The following is a 24037-nucleotide window of genomic DNA, read 5'->3' as shown; positions in this document are numbered from 1 at the left end:
CAGAGCTTCAATTGTTGGTCTTCAAGCGAGAGGAGAGATGTTGTTGACTACCCCGTCGGGTGGCCTCCTATCTTCGTCTGTATATGCTGTGCTCCGCGTGCGGACCCGTCGCTGCCATGGATGCCTCGGATGATTCGACCGAGAGAAGGCAGTTTTATCCGTCACGACAACCAGAACGCCGTCCAAGATTTCTCCTGTTGATGAGTGCCACGAACATTGAATTGATGAAGTCCTGGAGTCAGCAATCTGTGCGTGAGGCATGAAAATTGCGGATCGCCCTATAAGGAAGTGGGAAGGAATTAAGGGACTGAAGCTAATTGAGACGTTTGACATTGAAGTCAGCGGCCTTGAGATTGAAATTGCCTGAATTTGAATCAGAAGAGTAGATATTCTTTCGTAGGTCATGTACAAAGGCGGTGTAAAAGATAACTGGATGCTTCCGGTTACCTGCGATGACGTTGATGCATTATCAGATAATATTGTCTGAATGAATGAATCTGCAATTAATCGGCGCAAGGCTGCATTGCAAACATGTGCATTACAACGTGAATGAGATTCGAGGTGCACTGCTTCCGTTGTAAGACACACACACGCACAAATATTACCGTTTTGGCTAGATATGTTGACCGGATCAGCACGCAAGAATGCGCTGTTATAAAACTTGAATATTGAACTGAGCAACACTGGATGACTGGGATCATAATTGTAGCTGGAGTTGCTCAGTCTTCCCCCCACACAAATGAGTTTGCCATCACCGTGAAACGGAGGAGACCGTGTGAATGTGTTTTCTGGTTGTTGATTGACAACATGAGATTGCTCTGCCATTTCTGGCAAATCAACGATGGATCCCCTATCTGGATTGCTTTCTAAGCGACGGTCTATTGAAAGAGACGTTACCGGAGGACGTTGATATGAGTCCCCAAGAACCTCAGGCGACTCCTTCAACTGCATTGAAACATTGAATTGATCGTCAGGATCGGTCTTTAAAGACTGCTCCACACAAACGTTTTGCTTTGACTGAATTGAATCTGACGGTATGTCATGTGAATTGATTTTTGGTAAATAGATGAAGTCTGAATTGTGTGCCCTGACAACGGTACTAGCAGAGCTTACCTCCGAGACATTGACGGGAAAATTACGCCTCGAATGTTTTTGAATTAGCACTTGCGCAGACGACATGCTCGCGAAGTAGGTATCTTCGAAGAGAGTCCACTCCTCTCCGATATCCCCTTCGCTTGCAGACGCAGACAAAATCTCGATGTCTGTCTGTAATGCATCAAATTCATCGTATAAAGGCACTATATTGTCAAATCTTAACTGTAATTCGGCAAGCTGCATGTCACTTAATTGCGGCTCGGCTGCTACATTTGAAACGAACTTCTGAAAGGCATTAAGTTTGCCTTTAATAACCCCACGCTTGTAGTTAAGTTTTTTCAATTCTTGTTCAGAAGACATTGTGAAATAATGTAAATTAATCAATGAGCCTACTCAAAATAAATTTGGAATAAAATGAAATGTCTTTTAATATAATTTGCTATGCGAAATTTCAAGGCGCTTAACTTATATGCAATGCAGATGCGAGATGCAATAAAGTTATGTAACCACTTAATCACTTTGTTTACGCCTTCCCGGCACACTGCAGTTTACTATCAAAATGGATCGATCAACGTGTGCTGGTGAAGTTATAATGGTTTTAAATTGAAATTAGACTATTGAATTGATTAGTTAATGTATATTGTGATTAATAAACAGTTAGGTATTAAGTTTGATTTGAAGTGAAATTGTGAAATGAAATGTTATATATGGAATGTGCTAAGAGGTTATATCTGCATACAATTATGAATACCGCTAATGAATACTTTTGAATATCTACTTGCTACTGATCAAATGATGGCAATGAAGACAATGGATATGGATATAGTAGAAATGTATGGATGATGCAGCTACAAAAAAACAAAGGAAATGTGGATTGAATAAAAGGAAATGGAACGATCTCACTTTTTCGTGATTCTCCTAGTTCTCCTTCTGTATAGACTGCTTCTGGATCTGAATCTGGATATTGGTTGCCGTTGATCCCCACTGGATGCTCCTAGACTGGTCTGATTGGTGCTGGATGGGCTGGATTCCGTAACTGACTCCGGTTACGGCTGGATTCCCACTGCAATGGGATGCTCCGTATGTTCGTCGATGCTGTGTTCACTCGTCGTTGATCCTGACTGCTGGGACGCGATGAGTGTCAGCTCTGGAACTTGCACGTAGCTGGATGTGCCCTACGCCAACCTGGATGACCCACGGCTGCACTGGAACCGTTGAATGTGTGGAGCACGACTCGATGCCACAATCTTGCCTTCTCGTAATTCCGAGGCTTCGTAAGGACCATGTAAAATCCAAATTACGTATATGGATTCCAAATTGCAAAAAATCAAAAAAATACAAGAAGTGGCAAAGTGAATAGTCGTTGGGGGATTGCACAATAACGGTAAGTTTTTAAAAGCTCTGTAAACTGTCAGTTTTGAATATAAAATTGCCATAGTGAAATTAGAACATAGAGATATTGAATAACGATTGAATTTATACATTTCATTGAATATTTTAATTAAAAAATATGCAATCTGAATAAAATTAATTATAAGAATATTTGGATACATTAAATTAAATTATATAAAAAAAATATTGATTTTTAATTGCAAATATTAATGACTTAACCTAACGAATGAAGGATCAAAAATGAGTCCATTTTTGAACGATTCGTAACAGTTAGCAAGATATAAAAATTGGTTGGTAGAAAAAACATGCCTCTAAGCAGTTAAATTGAGACGTATGCATACTGAAGGAATAGTAATCTGATATAATAAGGTGGCTAACGTTTGATTTGAAAAATCGGCATTGTTGCAGGCGGACCGAAATCAGCTCACGTGACACGATACCACACCATCATCCTCAAGCTCACGAAAATCTCAAGGTTACTAAAATATCAAGTTCATCTAAAACCGAGTCAGAGCACCCCACTATCCACGTGGTCTTGTCTGTCCTACCCCTAGAGAGCAGTTGCGAAAACGGGGGCGCGGAGGGAGGGCAGCCCTCGCCCGCTGTGAAGGAGCGCGAGAACCAGTAAGGTGAGTGGATGAGGCTGGTCGCCAACCGAATAAATGAATGACTGAATGAAATCGTTTATTCACAATGAACATAATTATGGTAACATAAGATCTTAAATTACAAGCATTGTGTCCCATGATATATTCAGTCTATGTAGACATGTGAACAGTTGTCAGTGATAACTTGATTAGATCACTCGGTCATTTAAAATGAATTATATTTACATGATTAAATATAATTTAACATCAACTAATAAGAAATAATTTAATGAGGAGTCAATAGCATGAAAATATTAAAATTACAAAAAAAGAAAATAGGATGAAATAATTATATAAGATTTTCAGATATCAATTAACATTTAAAACGTATGCAATAAAAATTCGTTTATACGTACTGTAAAAACATCAATATTATCAATTAGTATTTTATACAATGTCTTTTTGAATTCATTAATAGGCAACATCTTTATTTCAGCTGGTATTTTATTGAATATATTAATACACATACAATACGCGCTTTTTTTCCTAAGTACTAACTTGCTAGTAGTTGGCAATGCTAACCTACAGCGTCTGTGTGACCGTGTTGTTTCTTTGTCAATAGTCCAATATTCAGTTTTACAAAAATGCATATCTCGTAAATATAGAGGCAAGGGAAGGATAGTAGATTATGCTTAATAAATAACGGTTTACAAGGTTCAAGTATGTCTACTCCGTAAAGGGTACGGATGCATTTTTTTGAGCCACAAAAGCGCGATCCGCGTTAACCGAGACATTATATATCCGTGATAAATTAATAAGGCACTTTTGAACGAAACAGTTCGCTTAATGCGCTAAAGAGCAAAAATGAATTTGTTGAGTTTGATACAGACCGTGTCTACGTGTTCTTTCCAACCACAATGTGTGTCGAGTGTCATACCAAGAAAAACAGTGCTAGTTACTTCTTCGACTTGTTGCAAATTATGTTTAACTACAACTTGGTGAATTCTAGATTGATATGATTGAAGTAACATAAATTTCGTTTTGTCTACATTAATTTGAAGGTTTTTCGATTTTAACCACTCGATAACATCTCGCAGAGCTGTGTTTATCTCATTTTCAAAATTATTTATGTCTGATCCTTAAATTACTAATGTCGTGTGGTCAGCAAATAATATACAACTATGTTTTGTTGAGTCAGGTAAATCGTTAATATAAGCAAGAAATAAAAGGGGGCCTAAGATACTGCCCTGCGGGACGCCATACTTATTTACTTTATAACACGACTGAAAGATAGAACGCTGATCATCAATTACTTTTGCGATTTCCGTACATTGCTCTCGATTATTTAGGTAGCTTTCAATCCAGGAGTAGGCTGGTCCACGTATTCCGTATTTTTCTAGTTTTTGGAGGAGGCGTTTATACCAAACCGTGTCAAATGCCTTTGACATGTCGAGAAATATTACGCCAACAGGAATACCTTTATCTATGCATTCTGTTATTTGATTGTTGAGTTCGAAACAAGCCAATGTTGTGGATTTATTTTTCCTAAAGCCATTTTGTTCCAAAACTGCGGAGATGAGTGTAGTGACCGTGCTTCTTCGCGCGAGGGCGGAAGGGCTGCTCTTCCGCCGAGCCAGAGCCTATCCATATACAATAAAGAGTTCACATATATAAGGAAATAAGGTCGTGTATACATATTTTTGGCACTTTGTCCGCTTCTCTGTTGGCTGTGATTTCTTGGGCGCTCGAGACTCCAGCAAAATAATACAATAAGTAAATAAATACTCGTAGGTAATACCCAGATACCTATTTGTATTTACCCATTCATTTTGCTATCCTCAATGTTAAAATCCTATTCAGCTTCATCAATCTAAATAAGTGTAACGTCATAATGAATCAGAATTTTCCTCAAATGAGTAGGTACTTGATTTTGCTGTTCGTAATAACAAAGTTGTTTCAGTAAACAAATGTTGGATTCTGTGAACAGCTGGGAACTTCGTAGGATTAATTATTGAGAGTCTATTGTAAGTTTATTGAACGGAATCGAAAGGAACAAATACCTAACGGAAGGAAATATTGTTTTGCAAGCGCTTAATAATTTTTGGTGTATCAGAGGGCCTACATGATGACACATGTTGTATATATCTAGTAAAATAGATAGCAAATGAGCAATTTATCGCAATAATGTGGTTATTAATATAATATATGGAAATGATAATAAAATATAGGACCTGAAACTTTCAAAATTAAAAGTTTTTTTTTATTTCCAAAAAGGAATAAAGTAAAAGAACGGTACCATTCGATTTCTTACATTTTATCTAAAAAAATATTGTATGGCAAATATATTGACGTACTACCACCTGTCGGCTTGTGTGGTATCGCTCTTAAGGCCGGCGCCCCACTGCAGCGCACGCTATGTACACGACCCACGTTCCTATACAAAATTTCGTGGGCTTGCCCACGGTTTGTATTAAAACGTGGGCCGTGGATGTAGCGTGCGCAGCAGTGGGGCGCCGGCCTAAAAGGGTAACGCGCTTTAAGTATCTCGGACACTGGGTGACCGATAATCTCCAGGACGACGTAGATATAGAGAGGGAGCGGTGGGCATTGGCGGTACGTTGTAATATGTTGTCTCGCAGGTTTGCACGATGTAATGGGAATGTCAAAATAACGCTATTTAAAGCGTTTTGCCAGACCTTTTACACGTGCAGTCTGTGGACAAATTATACTAAAAGGGCCCTCAATGCCCTGCGCGTCCAGTACAACAATGGGTTCAGGATGTTGTTGGGACTGCCTCGCTTTTGCAGCGCGTCAGGTATGTTCGCGGAGGCGCGCACTGATTGCTTTGGTGCAATAATACGCAAAAGGACTGCCTCCCTGATGCGTCGCGTGCGGGACAGTTCCAGCAGCTTCTTGCGCCTAGTGTTAGAATCGCCTGCTTGCGCCTTCTGGAAACACTGGGAGGGAGTACATATGGGATCCAGAGGCTTAGTGTATAATTTATTATGAGCTAGTATAGTAGTTAACTAACATAGGATTAAGGGAATGTATACTAACACTATGGACATGGTCCGAAATAAAATAAATTGAATTGAATTGATTTGAATATACATAAACGCAATATTGCACCGACAAAATCGGAATTAATGTTTTTCATACTTCAAGATGGGCTCTTGGTGACCGTGACGTCACGTTTGCTTATCGTTTTGTTGGAAGCGTTTCGCGAATGAAGTACGACTGTCGGACTTTGACTATCATTTCTGACTTTTGTATTGCTTTAATGCAATGGGTCCCATATAGACATTTGATTCTAAAAACGAACCTGAACGATTGATACCATTCATAAAAAAATGACATTTAGCCTATTGTTCATCGACAAACGTTTTGACTAAAACATGGGGCTGACAGATGGTACAATAAGTAAGTCACGTGACTATTTTCATACTCGTTCACTCTTTCAGTTTGGATTGGCGTGTTCTATCGACGATTATCATTTAAAGGGGGGGGGGGGGGGGGGGGGATAGACGGACGATATCGGCCTGTCAGTTATTCGCGATTGTCAGACAGACCGATATCATCCGGCGAACTGGTAATCAGTAAGCCCCTTTACATTGTTCCTACATTGCGGTATTTGGTCGATCGACCGAATTCATTGTACTCTTAGCAACGTATTCAATACTCCATCAAACATCAAACATTTATTCAGCAAATAGGCCACAAAGGCACTTTTACATGTCAAGTTTTACAAGCAATAAAATTACCAAAAATTACAAAATAAGGAATCAATGAAATATGAGATAGTTTATTAGAGATGTGTACAGTATATGTATGTCTCTGTTGTTTGTATTCATTTACATCTTTAAAAAAAATTAGTGTCTGTTGTTTGTATTTTGTTATCATAGTGTTTTTGTGTAATTCGATATTTAGAAAATGCACATATCTCTAATAAAATATCTCATATTTCATAGAAAAAAAAGAGTCAGAGAGAGAGAGTGTCAGAGATAAAATATAATTAAAACACGATCATTAAAATTATCCTTAGAGATGTAAAGGGACTCCAAGAGTTGAATTCTTATATAAATAATTAAAAGAAAAAAATCAGTCAGACAACAACTATTTCACGTTAATGCCATGCATGTTTTCAAATATACTTTATTCATGTAGGCCTAGTTAGCAACAAGCACTTATGAATAAAATTATATGTAATAAGACTAATAAGGCAGTATTACATATAATTATCTTAAGCTAATTACCAGAGTAATTTATTGATGTTAAAATCATTCCATAATACTATCGAATCATACACATCAAATATAATACTAAGAATTTCACAAAAGATCATAAAAAAATGTATAGTCCAGAATGTTTCTAGAATAAAATCTAAATGTCAAACAAATTTATCAATTGTGAATTCATTTATTTTTGAATTACACAACGTATCGGCTTATTATTGGAGCTCCGCACTAAACTATTCGCGGAGATCTTATGAGATCACTTCGGTTCGTTCAAATGCGTTTTTTTTTCAGTGCGAACTCTAAAATTTCTAGGACTAGGAATTCTTGTTGTCCAGACTACGTATCATACATCCGTCCTTCATTCGTCCTTATGCCTTAAACTTCAGAGGTCAACGGCCTGTAATATAAGAGCGGGTACAAGCTGAACCAGCTCGCGTTTCGATTAGACCCATGTCTTGTTACGTGTTTGTTTTATATGGAAACGTCTAGCGGTAATAGAGTGGGTTGATAACGTATATGGTGTTACAATCTATAGTTCGCGGGATGACGCGCAGATTTGTCAAATCTAACCTCTAATAACATGACAATAAGAATCAAGGCACACGTCTTCTTGAATGACACGATCTATACATCGTGTTTTTTTTCCGTTAATTTCAAGGATGCATTCCTGAGCTTAAATTAAGTCCGGTTTCTAATTAACTCCATATCGGAGATAATCAAAATTTTATTTTTATCTGATAAGGCCCTTATGAGCGTGTACATTTGCATTAGGGCCTGTTTACATATTTATTACTGTTTAGTACGAGTTAATACATTAGTTACTAAACGTAATTATCTCGGACAATGTTCGAAATGACATTGATATGTCACAGTTTTACAATTGTTTTCAATGCCCGTGTTACAAAAAAGCTATATGCAATATTTAAATACTTTTTATAAAACCAAAATTAAAAGAATTTTTTTTTGGAAAATTTACTATGCCATGTAGTTTCCTTAAACGTACTTACCAATACCCTGAAGATAACGGAATTCAATAAAAACACGATGTATATGAGAGACCACCCGTTAGAAGGATAGCAGTCAACAGATATGGTTTTGTATTTGGTTTCGTATCTTTATTTTATCCTATTGAATGTTTTAATTATACGGAATTTTGACTCTTAGAGACTGTATACATCTCTAAGGATAATTTGATAAAAATAATTTAGTTCTAACAATTAGAGAGATTTACACCTCTAAATCATTTTAGTTTTTTTTTGTATCCGTTTGTTTCTTATTATTATTATTTCAGTTTTTTTTTGTATTTCGTCATTTAGAGACATTATACATCTCTAAGTAATAATCATACTTTACTTACTTTTTCTTTAAAAAATAATACTTTAGTTTTCATTAATATTTTCAATGAATTGTATTTTATAATTGTTGATGTGCTTGTTTTTGTTTGTATGTAAATTCCATGTTGGCGTGTAAAAGTGCCCTTGTGGCCTATTTACTGAATAAATGTTGAAGTTGAAGTATATTATGATATATATCAATAATTCGATTTTATGACGCGGGTGATATAGATAAGTATTTGACCTTTTAAAATCTGTCGTTGATTTGATATTGATATGTTATTACTAGAAACAATCGCATTTTTTTTAATTTGGGTACTTGACACATGTTGAATATTATAACAAAATTTAGTTAAATGGATAAAAAATGAGCCATCCATTATAAAAAAGTGGAATTTAAAAAAATATATTGAGATTATAAAAAAATACAAGGATCTGAAAAAAAAAAAAAAAAAATTGTCTTTCAAAAATAGAAAAGAAAATGGTACCATTCGATTCCTTACATTTTATTGAAAAATAAATTGTATGACAACTATACACATAAACGCAATATTTCAGGGTCAAAATGGCAATTTCCTTGATCTTCCATACATTTAGGACAGACTTATATGATGTGACGTCACATCACCTTATCATTTTGTTAGAGGTGTTTCAATCGTCGAGTGCGAGCGTCAGACTTAGCCAATTGGTGTCATCGTCACGTTTTTATCACCGCACCTCCCGCCAAAGGAGCAAAGCTCATCCTCACTTCTTAGATACATGGCACACCAAGAATAAGCGGGCATCTCGCTCGATTCTTCCTAGAACGTGCGGAATGTGGAATGCGTTGCTTCCTGAGGTTCCTTTGCGCTACGACATGAAATTCTTCAAGAAGCGGGTATTTAAGGTTCTCAAGGGTCGGCAACGCTTAAGTGGCTCCTATGGTGTTGCTTATGTCCATGGGCGACGATGACCGCTTCCCATCAGGCGGCTCGTCTGCTCGTTTGCTGACTGTACTATAATATGACCCGGGTATGTCCTTAAACTACGTCCACAAGAGAGGTATGGGCATTGTGAATGTCATCTCGCTCTGTGTGGTAGGGCACAGCACAGCGGATGTCATTCCAGATCTAGAGCAGAGCCCAACTGGGGAAGTACCTCCACCTTACAGAAAACCGCAGCCAAATAACACTAGGCCCTACTCATAGTGTTGTGTTCCTGCCGGTGAGTAAGGTTGCCAGAGCTCAACGAGGGTGGGAGGGGGTTAGGGTCGGCAACGTGCATGTAACTCCTCTGGAGTTGCAGGCGTACATAGGCTACGGATACTGCTTACCATCAGGCAGGCCGTATGCTTGTTTGTCACCGACGTAGTATAAAAAAATAAATATATAAAAAAATCTCTCTTTAGGGTACCGGTTCCGTACCGAAAAGGTAAAACGGAACCCTTATGATACGACTCCGTCCGTCTGTTTGATATATAAACACTACACTACACGTCGCTAAATATTTCGGGAATTACTTACACTATCGTATTGAAATTTGGAATAGTGAAGAAACTTATGTTTTATCTTTCTGATGTTTTTGTGAAGTAAAATAAAAACATTTATTCGTAAACTATAATATATATATATTGTTTATTAATTTTGACGACCGGTCTGGCCTAGTGGGTACTGACCCTGCCTATGAAGCCGATGGTCCTGGGTTCGAATCCCGGTGTGATGAGCACAGCTATTTGTTCCTGAGTCATGGATGTTTTCTATGTATTTAAGTATTTGTATATTAGATATATCGTTGTCTGTTCATGTTCAAATATACTTTATTCATGTAGGCCTAGTAACAAGCACTTATGAATAGTAAGACAGTATTACATATATTATCTTAAGCTAATTATCAGAGCAATTTATTGATGTTGTAAATATTATTCCATGTATAATACTAATGAATATAATTCATAGATCAAATTTAATACTAAAAATTTCAATATCGTCATAAAGAAAACAATTGTATAAAAAATACTAGTCTAGAATGTTTCTAGAATAAATTCTAAATGTCAAACAAATATAATAATAATAAAAAATAAAAACAACAAAGGAAGTGCATGTCTGAGTACCCACAACACAAGCCTTCTTGGCTTACCGTGGAACTTAGTCAATTTGTGTACAAATGTCGCTATAATATTTATTTATTTATTATTATTTATTTATACATAACTGCTATGCTATGCAAGTCTATACTTATTACTAATTTGGTCCATTACAACACTGCCCACACTGCTCAGCATAGCTGGATGTATATCGTGTTCAAAATTATCTTTAAATCCTGCCCCGCGGGACCTCCCGTGCAAATGACATTTTGTTAACAGTTTGATTAAATTTTCCTGCGCTGAAACCAGATTTTCATGGATGTCAATTTATTATCGTGCCGTTTTATGCAAACAAGCATACATCACACCGATGGTAAGCGGTTACCGTAGACTATACGCTTGTAACTTCAGGGGGTCTTTCAAGACGACAATTGTACTTAAAACGACAAACGCAAAACGAAAAAAAATCGGGATGACAGATGCTACGAAAAGTCACGTGACCATTTTCATTCATTAGGGGTCATCCATTAATTACGTCACGCAAATTTCTAAGTTTTTTCACCACTGCCCCCCTCCGTATGTCACACTTGGTCACATTTGGCAAATCCCTCCCCCCTGGTGTGTCGTCACATTCTTGGCAATTCTGTTTTCAAGGAAATCGGCAAATCGAATTAGGTACTAGTAATATTTTATCAAAATATTTTTCATAAAAGAAATATTAGTAATTTTAACCCAAAACCCAACCCAAAAATGTAATCATTTTTAAAAAAACTTTTAAAATGACTAAGAAAGAAAATTAAACGAATAAATAAATAAATATTATAGGGACATTCTTCCACAAATTAAGTCCCACGGTAAGCTCAAGAAGGCTTGTGTTATGGGTACCCAGACAACGATATATATAATATACAAATACTTAACACATAGAAAACATCCATGACTCAGGAACAAATATTTCTGCTCATCACACAAATTTGCCATTACCGGGTTTCGATTCAAACCCAGGACCAGCGGCTTCATAAGCAGGGTCACTAACCACTAAGCCAGACCGGTCGTCAATAATAAAAACGATAATCGTTCCAAAAACTTGTTATTTAACTGTACAGAAAATTAAAAAAAAAGGTTACTGATGAAGTTAAAGTGACGTCACAAAGTTTGTGACTCCCTTTCCCCCTTATCACAACATGTCACATTTTATTGACCGCTTCCCTCCCCCTAAACGTAAATAAGTAGGTAAATATTATTTATTGCACCAACAACTATATATTTTACATACATGTAAAACTATAAATAAATTTTAAAGGAAAATAGAACAGGCGGTCTTATCGCTAAAAAGCGATCTCTTTCAGACAACCTTGTGTTCCAAACGAGTGATGTAATTAATGGATGCCCCCTGATTTAAGTTTTGATTGGTGTTTTCTATCAACGGTTTTCACTTTGGCTAGGCCCCCATTGTTACACGAATCTTTAAAAGCTGCTCTGATGAACGTTTTTAGAAGAATTCCGTATTGAAGTCCATTGGTAGAGAAAAAGAGAAACCTATACAATTTCAATTTCAATTAAATTTCAATTATTTATTTGTATCGAATCTAGGAAGATCCATATAGTGTTAGTACGGTACAGAGAATGTTTGCAATATTCTTATCCGCGGAGTTACACACAATGTTTTTCATCACACTTGTAAAGAAAAAACTAAATTTTAAGCGAAATAATTCTTAAATACGGTGACATATCAAACATTCGTCCGCCATTTTGTAATTTCTTGACAGGTTAGGCATCGAAGGCACAGACCCATTCGGCATTCAGCCACGATTGAAAATTATGTAAAAATATTTTAATAATCAAATTAAATAATTTTAAACATAAACAAAAATATTAAATTGTAAACGTTAGTATTTTAAAAGTAAAACACATTTATGCTACTTGGTTTGTATGAAAAATGTACATAATAATAATAAATAAATTTATAACTCCCTAGGGAGTTATAGCTTTTTTCACTATCGAATCATTTTTATCACAATCAATAACACCTGCGCGAACAATATAGGCCTTTGTCTTTCAGTAAACCTGCATGAAATCAGATATTTTTCGAGCAAGTGTGATGTTTTTTTTTTAATATAATTTAACTATAAAAATTATTGTCACATAGTAGGAATCATAGCCAAGCGGACCCCTTTTTTTCACATTGTATTTTGGGTGAGCCGCCGACGTGCGAGAGGGATTTAGCTATAATACGCGTATAGCGTTGTCTCGCTCAAACTTCGGAGCGACGTGCGAATCGGATGCAGTGTACCATGCGCCATAATCATTAAATAATAAAACCCAGGCGAAGTTGGCGAATGCTATTTTTAGACGCCCTTCGGTACACTTTCTTGGGGCTTATTCTCGAATATTGGCAGAAAGATAATAATTTTCTATCTTCTGCGTGCATCATCTTTGGTATTATCAGTACCCATTTAGACTTAGAGAATATTTCTAGACTAGTACTTTTTACACAATTTTGGTGTTTGACATATTCATACTCATTTATTAATAATATTATTGCATATATCTGAATTAATTCAAAGGTTTTTAAGACCAATAAAAACTGCATCAATAAATTGCTCTAATATTTAAATTAAGATGATATTTGTAAAACTTTTTAAAAGTGCTTATTGTTAAACCTATTTGAATAAATAATATATTGACTTGACTTTGACTTACCCTTTGTATATTTTTTCCGTATTCCAGGCTAAAAACTAAAAAGTCGTATCAAAACATGATCAAATCCGTAACGATTATTTTTAAATTAGAATCGGTTTCCAGGAAGCCGATTCTGATTTAACAACTGGTTACGGTTTTAATATTATTTTGGTATGGCCTTAAAGATCGCTCACGCTGATAGATGCACGCAACAGTAAGTCAATCATGCGGGAGATGCGCGCCAAGATCATGTCAAGATCATGTCAAAAACCAGTTCAAAACATAACACGACCGACGACCGGTCTGGTTTAGTGGGTAGTGACCCTGCCTATAAAGCCGATGGTCCTGGATTTGAATCCCGGTAAGGGCATTGTTGTGATGAGCACAGTTATTTGTTTATGAGCCATGGATGTTCTATACAAGGTGCCCGTGAGCATTGCGAGAGATTTTAACGGTGCATTCCTGATGGCAACAGAAGCGAACTGACTGTTATATGACTTTTGTGAAATTAGACAAAAAAAAATTGTTTTTATTTTCCCTTTTTTTGAACACTCCTGTACATAAAACGTAATTTTTATTGATAAACACAACCTAAAATTAGCTAAAAAGTTTTTTTTATTCGGGGTAGCCTCTCGAATAAATTTTTTAAATTTTTCGTTGTCAATCAATAGGTATGTCCAGACTAGACCTCAAAGTGGCAATACTGCAGTCAAAAATGTGTTTTGTAACGACTTATGGCGAAAGAATGATTTCGAAAAACTTTTAATTATCTCTGAAACTATTAGGCCTAATCCATAATTTTTTTTTATGACATTTTAGTTTCTAAATATTATATATATCAGGAATGCTTAGTTAAAATGTCTCGCAATGCTCACGGGCACCTTGTATGTTGGTATTTATGTATTTGTATAGTATACTAGGCTTTTCCCGCGGCTTCGCCCGTGTACTAAGCAAAAAAAAGTTATCAGTTTGACCAGTATGTTTGTATGAACGCATGTAGGTATGTATGTTTGTCCGCGATTATTAGATTTAGAATCATGTTCTGAAAAATGTACGAAGTGTTCAATAACTTTACTTTTTTTGTATAGTATATATATCGTTGTCTGGGTACCCACAACACAAGCCTTCTTGGCTTACCGTGGGTATCAATTTGTGTAAGAATGTCCCTATAATATTTATTTATTATTTATTTATAACAAAATGTTAAATTAGAATCAGCCCCGGATCTCTTTAGATACGTATTCAATATTGTAATCATGTACGGCAACGTGACCTCTGCGTATATTCACGTAATAAACCGTAAGGTTACAGGAAAGCCCTCGGGCTCATAATTTACGATATTAATCACATTCCCCAAACAGCCGGTAATAGGCTTCTACTTTATTTAAGATGACGGGTTGTCAAATTTAATGATACAAAGGCCATAAATATTATATATATAGGTTTACATGTGTGGTATTTACTCAAAAGGTATAATAGGTACAGGGGTCGTTCATTAATTACGTGAGGCGATATGAGGCTTTTTGTAAAACCACCCACTATAGTCCGGTACAAAAACTATTACAAGTTCAATATGTAACGAAATTTAAATAGCCGAGTTTTTATTGTCTGTTTTCTTTTCATTTACTAAGACATTAACATAACGAATTAATTTTGGACCATAGATAGTTGGGAGCTTTTGAAGAGTGGGAAATTTCTTAAAGATACTTTACACTCTTTTTTGGCTATATTTATTTATTTAAACTTTATTGCACGATATAACAAATAAAGTACAAATGGCGAACTTAATGCCTAAAGGCATTCTCTACCAGTCAACCATCAGGCTAAACAGAAACAGTAGTACGTGCAAGCATGAAACAAAAAAAAAAACAGAATAAGTAACTTAAAACAAGCAAAATTGTGATAAATAATATATACTAACGGTTATAAACTTACATAAATATACTATAATTAAATATACATACATATATATTAACTTATGTACCCAGTGCAAAAAATACTATGACTACGATGGACAATTGGAGCTTGTCGAAAAAGTGCTATAGCTAGTTAGTTAGTTATGCTGGACATTTTCCGCAAATCGACAACCATTATGCCTATTTTGCGTGAAAACGAGGTAGCACTAGCTACTTTAACCATCCCAGCTCCTCCACGAAACCTAGCAGTGTCTTCAGGTTGCTAACTGCCTCCTTTAATGTGTACGGAGTCCCTAGTATTTGTTCCTGTTTACTTCTACCTGTTTACAGTCTAGGAGAATATGTTTTGCTGTTTCCTCTGCTCCCATGCAGGCTATGGGGCTGTCCGTTTTACCCATATTGTGTAGGTGTTTGTTTAATGTGATATGTCCTGTAATTAATCCTACTATTTTCCGTAGTTTGTGTCTGGGTGTTTTCAGTAGAGTTTTGGTGAGCTTCTGGTTTTGTTCTGGTAGAATTTCTTTGGTCTACTTATATGTGTTCAAGACGTGAAAGTTTTAAATATTAGGTAAATGTTGCACTAATTGTCATTTCAAAGATGATTTGAAAGGGGAGTTGAGAAATTGGACCCGGGTATGTCCTTATATAAACTACGTCCAAAAGAGAGGTATGGGCAATGTGAATGTCATCTCGCCTTGTGTGGTAGGGCACAGCACAGCAGATGTCATTCCAGATCTAGAGCAGAGCCCAACTGGGGAAGTACCTCCACCTTACAGAAAACAGCAGCCAAATAACACTAGACCCTAATCATAGTGTTGTGTTCCTGCCGGTGAGTAAGGTTGCCAGAGCTCTAAGAGGGAGGTGGGGTTAGGGTCGGCAACGCGCATGTAACTCCTCTGGAGTTGCAGGTGTACATAGGCTACGGAGACTGCTTACCATCAGGCAGGCCGTATGCTTGTTTGCCACCGCCGTAGTATAAAAAATTTGGATAACTATTTTCACACTGTACTGGAGGGAAACTAAATATTATTATTAAAACGATTCATCTCTTACAAACTGAAATAGATGTCATATGTTAAATAAAAAGTGACGAAAACCTCCAGTGGCGAAGTTCGGATTTGAACCAGCGTACTTAGTAAACCGGGCTAACGTCATGAACATCTCGACCACCTGGTCACAGTACCCGCCGCCCGTTAGTTTATAATTTATATAGTCTATGACTACTTAAAAAAAGAAAAACGCAAATCAAAATATTTGTTAAAAATATTTCTTTGCCCCTAAGTTGCGGATAAATCTCTTTATTAAATATAGGTAATACAAAAAACAGATTACCTGTAGGTAATCTGTTTTTTGTATGTATACATTGTATGTATACATCCTTTGATTTACTTGAATATGGAATTAATGAAAATCGGGTTAAAGATATTTTATTTATCTCAAAAGAAATATTACATTTCACTTAATGAGATAAGTTGATACATACAAAAAAATATATAGGGAGCGTTAATAGTGATGTAAATTACATATTGTTTTTATTTCTAGTAGGGAAAAATTACAAGTGTAACAATGAAAAACGGCGCTTAAAATGGTTGTTTTGCGTACCATAAAATGGCATATAACAGTATCGTTTATAGTAATTTGGATTATTTAAAATTGAATTGTTTATCTTTATATTGTATTTTCAATTCAAAACGTGTTTGTGTAAGTACTTTAGCTTCAACGCGAAGTGGTGGGGTTTCGTAATAAAGGGTAGCTACAACTAACAAATTAGGTATTAAATATACATATACAAATATGATAATACCACTTACCTAACTCCTACGCTTTTACGTAACAATTATCCTCACATCACACTAAAACCACTAATTATTTAACAATAAAACACAATCGAAACATTCGAAAAATAATAATATTCCAAATTCAAAATTTCAATCACTTCACACTTCAAAAACACTGGCACTGAACCGATTTTTGACGCGCGTTACTTTTTTGAAATTTAAAAATATATAATTTAGTTGCAGAGACGTGCAAAGCGTCCGGGGCGGCGGACAGGCGCTCCGCGCAGACGCGGTGCTGACACCCCTATCGATGGGGCTCACTACAGGTGCGAGTGTATATATTTTTTTAATAACTAGACCAGGGTTTCTCCTTTAGGTATTATTAGACCACCATTTTAGATTTTGACGTTTCTTCTCACGCATGTGCGCGTTTTTGTACAATTTTAGTCGATGAATGGCAGGGGCAAGCGATAGTAATACAAAGGTTACATATGTAGTTAGTATGTACTGAAATTTGCTAGAAAAATATGTTATGCCCTTTCGCATGCCCAAATGGCCATATCTAAGTTAGGTATCAAAGGTGCTTTCCTAGGAAATGTTGCTCGTAAATTGTGTTTTTGGCGTGCTGCCTTGGTCGTATGATACTCATGCCAAATTCAATAACATTCATAGCTGTAATTTAGAACCATAATGACCTAAGTCTGGTTTGCTCCAAGGAATTCTGCTCCTTGTAGCTTGTAAAGACTAGCGTCACAATGGCGCTAACATTTGTACTTTATGTATAACATCGCGTTGCGTTGTGACCTACACAATAAACCTACTTCTTTTTATTCCAATATTTTCTTCAAAAAAAATATAAAATTGAAAAATCGCCATTATTATTTTACCTATCGAATACCTAACCGCACCTAAAAACTTTGATAGCTTGTCAAAACTTACAGTGTAAACCCTGAATACATTAGAAAAACGTTTACTCGACCGACGAAGTCTCCCGAACACTTCCGACTTTTCCCGAAGCTCTAATAGGCTTAAAACTAAAAGGTTCTATGTCAGTATGAAGATTGTATAAAGATACGACTTTCTAAATGCTACGCACACTTGTTTTCAACCGCAGCTTTACGACAGATAGACAGATCGATAAGGTCTTATGTTACTATGCAAGTAGTATAGAGTTATGACTTTTTGATTTGCAACGATTACATTGTGAGTTTCGGCCGAAGCCACACACATTCGAATAGTCGTATGTTATTATGAAACCAATATAAACATACGACTTTTTGAAATGCTACAGTTACAGTGTGAAGTTGCAACGTAAACCATTTAATATAGACCTATTCTCGTCATGGCGCGGGGCATAACAAGCCGGAACTTTTTAGAATAAAGGGTCCTCCTTATAATGGTTTATAGTGGGGCATGCGCGGAAGAGTTTCTTAAGGCTGTGTCCACACTACCGTTATTATTATTTGTAGGAAGTTTTGCACAGTTTGGCAAACGCATAAGATTTGGCTCAAAGCAGCCAAACCATAATATTCCCAAAAATTTCAAGAACAACGTTCTGATTTTGTCCATACTAATGAGAGCGATGTTGCTTATAAAAAAAAAAAGATTTATTTCAGACCATTTGAGATCCAAAAACAAACTAAGTTAGTTATAAAAACCAAAACCTAAAATTAAACACAAAAAAAAGACACGAAGGGTCAGTTCCGACAGAAGGAAGTAGTTTTACTTTTTTTTTTCTTATGTTCATGGGCGACTGTGACCACTTCCCACTAGGCGACTCGTCTGCTCGTTTGCTGAGTATTCCATAAAAAAAACATAACAGTAGAGAAAATATGCGTGTGCGTTGACACTTGACTACGATACGAAGAACTGATCAAAAACATCTTAGGTGGGAGAGTTGAAGGAAGAGCTGATGTAGGAAAAAATACAATGTTTGTAAAGTTTAGCCGTGAGTTTATTTTATAGAATGATTTTTTTTTATCGAAACCAGTGCTTTAAGTAAAGTACATATGTTTTCACAAAAATCATAGCTTAAGTATATTTGTTTTTTCAAATAAAATCATACCTACAAAATTAATAAAAGTGTTTATTTAAGGAAAGCATATTTAATAATTAGTAAGTACTTCCTTTTTTATATACATATACTTGTCCTCGTTGTATAGGAAAAATAGCATTGTACACAAAACATAAACATTGCATAACGCCTTTCATATATTAATGTGTGTGGGGGTAAAGATTGTCGGTTCGAATTTCAAACCTCGATTGTGTTGTATAGAGAAGAAAAAACCGTTCTCGGAAAAATATCACTAGGGTCAGTTTCAAAAATCTCATTCCCCTGGCCATACATAAATTTACTAGCATCTCATTTTTGGTGACTGTAACCCGCGCCAAGATCCACCTACAGCCAAAATGGCTCAGCGGAATCTCTTGGGAATTTGCGAATATGTATAGCCAGATGAATGAGATTGCTGAAGAATGGTCTAAAAATAGAACAAAAATATCGGTGAGGATCCTTATCATACACTGAGAATAAGTTAAAACAGAAGCTGACAGTTTTAATTTGTATGTAGACGTGTAGACATAGCATTATTCCGAGAAACCTATTCTGAAACCAACGCTTACAGCCATACATTTCGATCCCTTTCTCGCGGAACTACAGTGGGCGAGATAGCAGCTAAGTTTTCGCAAGTTTCCAAAAGAATAATGCCTGAGGGTAATGTCAAGAGGTTTATGAATTTAATGATACGAAGCCGGTAACCTAGATTTGTTTTGATTTACGTTACTGTGTAGCAAAATATACCTAGATGCTTAAACTATAGGTCGGTGTACATTCACAAGTTAGGAAGAGTAAAGTTACAATAGTTTATGAATTCAGGAACATATTAAAAAAAGTATTTTGAGAAGGGATAGAGGGTGAGGTCTTGTCATGTCTACCCGTTCGTTATCGACACGAGGGACCACACCAATCGATCGATAATCAATCGATGGAATCGATGGAATAGATCGAATGGAACAGTCGACGTCGATCGATCGATTGGTGGTTGGTCGATTGATGGATTGGTGGAACGATGTTATACGTTCGTGTCTCCATCACCAGATCAGCTTGATGTTACCATAATATTATTGCATTATCACCCGCAGAGATCGGGGAAAAACTTCGAAATAACCATATAAATCGGTTTATTTTATATTCCAAATGTAGGATTCAGTTGTGTTTTAGATAACGACTTCGTATTATTAGATTGCCAAATTAGAAATGAAATAATTAATAAAGAACGAAAAAATACCGTTTTCGTTCCCATGAAAAAAAAAACTGGTTTCAGAGCCCCTAGTGTAAATTTATTCGATAGCGAAACGTGACGTCCGCGTTTGTGTTAAGTCTCATTTTGTATGGGATTTAAAAACAGCGCGCCAAGTAGGACGTTTTGGAAACTCAAAATCACATACAAAATGAGACTTAACGCAAACGCGTATGTCACGTTTCGCTATCACATAAATTTACACTAGGGGTACAGCACCCCTAGTGTTCATTTAATCGATAGCGTGACGTGATGTGGGATTAAGAAACAGCGTGCCAAGCGGGACGTTTAGGAAACTCAATATCCCATACAAAATGAGACTTAACGCAAACGCGTTCATCACGTCACGCCATCGAATAAATTTACACTAGGGGTACAGATCCCTGGGCACCCGACTTAAATATATTTGCAAATTTTTAGTTCAAACGAAAATCGGGAATTGGGTTAAATTTTACCTGTAAGATTTGACCAGTACAAATATAGGTAGATTCAACATTGTAAGTTAAATACAAGCTTGTAAAAGGGGAAAATCATCTAGTAATAGACTAATACACACATACCTACTTTGCGTCAAACTGAGTGAAAATATAATATAATTTGTGGTTTTACTTGATTACAAGCCCGTATGACATCATCAAGTGTTTAAATAAAATTTAACAATAATACGTAGGTACTCGTCTCTGATGTGGTTTTTTTTATATTTTTTTTTTTTTTTTTATTATAGGTCATCCAACTCAAATCCAACTCATATCGAAAGTTAATTTACATTTTAATATGAATATTGGAAATATTGACCAACGAATCCAAATACACATTTGCCTTAATTACACTATGTTTTCACCAAAACAAGGATATTGGTTAACATTTTCGGAAATGGAAACAACAAGGTAGCAGGATATAAAGATTTAAAAAAGTTTTAAAACAGGTAAGTAGTGCACGAATAAATTAGAGGAGTGAGAAAGTTGCACACACATTTATTATTTAATCGAATGGCATAACAAAAATCACAAGTAAATCGAAAATATATCAGGTAGGTATGTCACAAGTTTGTATCCAAGGTTTTCAGCCATTGAGCTACGTCAGGAGTAAGTGAGAACAGGTCATCGGGGCTTCCAGGATAGGCTCTGAGGGGGCACTCCTGTACCACGTGTTGGACAGTTTGAGATTCAGCGCCACAATCGCATCTGGGCGAGTCGATCCATCCACAAAGATGTTTAAAATGTGCGGTACGGCCGAACCCTGTCCGCAATCTGTTAAGCACAATCTGCACACACATTAATACATATTAAATAAATATATGGCATTAATCTAAATATTAAAATAAAAAAATACAAAATATACTGTATACACAGGATCACACCAAGGAAGGGACAAGTAATAATTTTTCAGTAGGTTTTTGAAGCTTAGAAGGGTTTTTGCTCACCTGCATGTCCAACGGCAGATTTTAATGCAAGTGCGGAAGTTATCTCAGTGTCTCATTCATTCGAAAGCTTCAAAGACCCATATGTACTGTAATGGTTCCTCTACACGATGGCCCAGCGTGAGCCAGTCCAAGAGACCCATTTATGCGTTAGAGGAAGCAAGTGATATTGCTATCTCATTCCACCGCATAGCTGCGTCCCTTAGGCTGGCCTACGCTGGACCATCATGTACAGGAGCTCTTAAACGTTGTACACGATACATGTGCGGATAGGTAATTCGCAACTTGTTTATCACCACTCGTTGCGAATTTCCTATTATCTGCACTTGTATCGTGAAATTCATTAAACGCGATATAATCCGTTTTCATACTTAGAACTACAAAAATCTAGTAAAAGACACCTGTACCCCTAGTGTAAATAAATTAGATTTCGAAACGTGACGTACGCGTTTGCGTTTAGTCTCATTTTGTATGTGATTTAGAAAGAGCGCGCCAAGCGGGACGTTTTGGAAACTCAAAATCCTATACAAAATGAGACTTAACGCAAACGCGTTCGTCACGTTATGATGTCGATTAAATTTACACTAGGGGTACAGAATGAAACAATTGGAATTTATTTGTGGATCATGGTTGGGAGCTTAGGACTATAGTTGGGTGGTTTGATGATAGTGTTATTTCATAGACTCTGGTTTAATAAAGCATGTGAACATGGATATTTGTTCCTGAGTCATGGGTGTTTTCTATGTATTTAAGTATTTATAAATATTTATATATTATATATATCGTTGTCTAAGTACCCTCAACACAAGCCTTATTGAGCTTACTGTGGGACTTAGTCAATTTGTGTAATAATGTGCTATAATATTTATTTATTTTTATTTATTTATTTATAAAAATGACACTTCCGCATTTGTATGCAAAAGCAAAAGATGTGTGTTATGCGTATGCGCATACGATTTTTATATAATTAATTAATAAAAATAAATAAATATTATAGGACATTATTACACAAATCGACTAAGCCCCACAGTAAGCTCAATAAGGCTTGTGTTGAGGGTACTTAGACAACGATATAAAAAAAAAAAAAAAATCATTTATTCTGGTAAAAAAAAACCCTGATTTTACAATTTTATTTTCTTCTGCCAAACTGTAAGACAGTTTGTTGGCAGAGGGAACTCCCTTAAAAACATATATAATATATGAATATTTATAAATACTTAAATACATAGAAAACACCCATGACTCAGGAACAAATATTCTTGCTCATCACACGAATAAATGCCCTTACCAGGATTTGAACCCGGGACCATCGGCTTCGTAGGCAGGGTCAATATCCACTAGGCCAGACCGGTCGTCGAATAAATTCATATACTTTGTTGATTGTTGCTATGGAACCCCAAGGAAAATGCTACAGTTAGCTACTTTCCTATTCAATTAATGCATTACTAAATATAAATTGTATATATTTTTTTTATTACACATATTCCTACATCGTCATCCATAGTCACACAAGGAAACAAAAGTATGTAAAACGAAGAGTAAGGAAATATTCAACACTTTTGCCATGGTGTTATAAATAAATTATGACATTTTTATACAGCTATATGAGTTTGTAAAAAAAAAAAAAAATTTTTCTTGTTTCATATTAATATATATTAGGAATGATAATAAAAAATAAAAGTAATGTATCTGGACAATTTTAAACGCTATGTATTTTCTAATAAATGAAGAAGAAAAACAATAATCATTAGTTGTAAAAAAACAAGAATAAAAAACAAAACTCAACATTTATTAGTTGCACATTTTTCAAATAAATTACTTATGACTAAGAACCTAGAATTAATTAGTTATATACAAAATTCTACGGAAATATCCTGGTATTTTTGTGACGATATACCTACTTAATACTGTATGGTTACCACCAGTTTGACAATGACATATTCGCTAGCGCGAGCGTAACTTACTTAGTTTCTACACATTTCGCTCGCACTATTATTCCAGTAGGTACGAGCAAGATGCATAGAAAGTAAGTTACGCTCACGCTAGCGAATATGTCAGTTTGACACTATTGAGGCAGTCATGGTAAGGCTATTGAGGTATTACTTAGGACTGTTAGGAGTATTTTTTATACCACGTCGGTGGCAAACCAGCATACTGCTCGCTTGATGGTAAGCAGTCACCGTAGCCTATGGACGCCTGCAACACCAGAGATATTACATCCGCGTTGCCGACTCTTT

General features: G+C 35.9%; 1 protein-coding gene across 2 annotated transcripts in view; it reads right to left on the bottom strand.

The window, feature by feature from the left end:
* LOC133520852 (uncharacterized) overlaps positions 1-19288 on the bottom strand; it is a 108870-nt gene extending 89582 nt beyond the window's left edge. For both annotated transcript variants that reach the window (XM_061855537.1, XM_061855538.1), the window contains exon 1: positions 17115-19288. The gene's annotated coding sequence lies outside the window, so the exon portion shown is untranslated. The remainder of the gene's footprint in view (positions 1-17114) is intronic.
* Positions 19289-24037: the final 4749 nt, after the last annotated feature.

The sequence above is a fragment of the Cydia pomonella genome, chromosome 8, assembly GCF_033807575.1.
Source record: "Cydia pomonella isolate Wapato2018A chromosome 8, ilCydPomo1, whole genome shotgun sequence".
Classification (NCBI taxonomy): domain Eukaryota; kingdom Metazoa; phylum Arthropoda; class Insecta; order Lepidoptera; family Tortricidae; genus Cydia; species Cydia pomonella.
The sequence above is the reverse complement of the archived record's forward strand: the minus strand, read 5'-3'. Positions and strand labels throughout refer to the sequence as shown.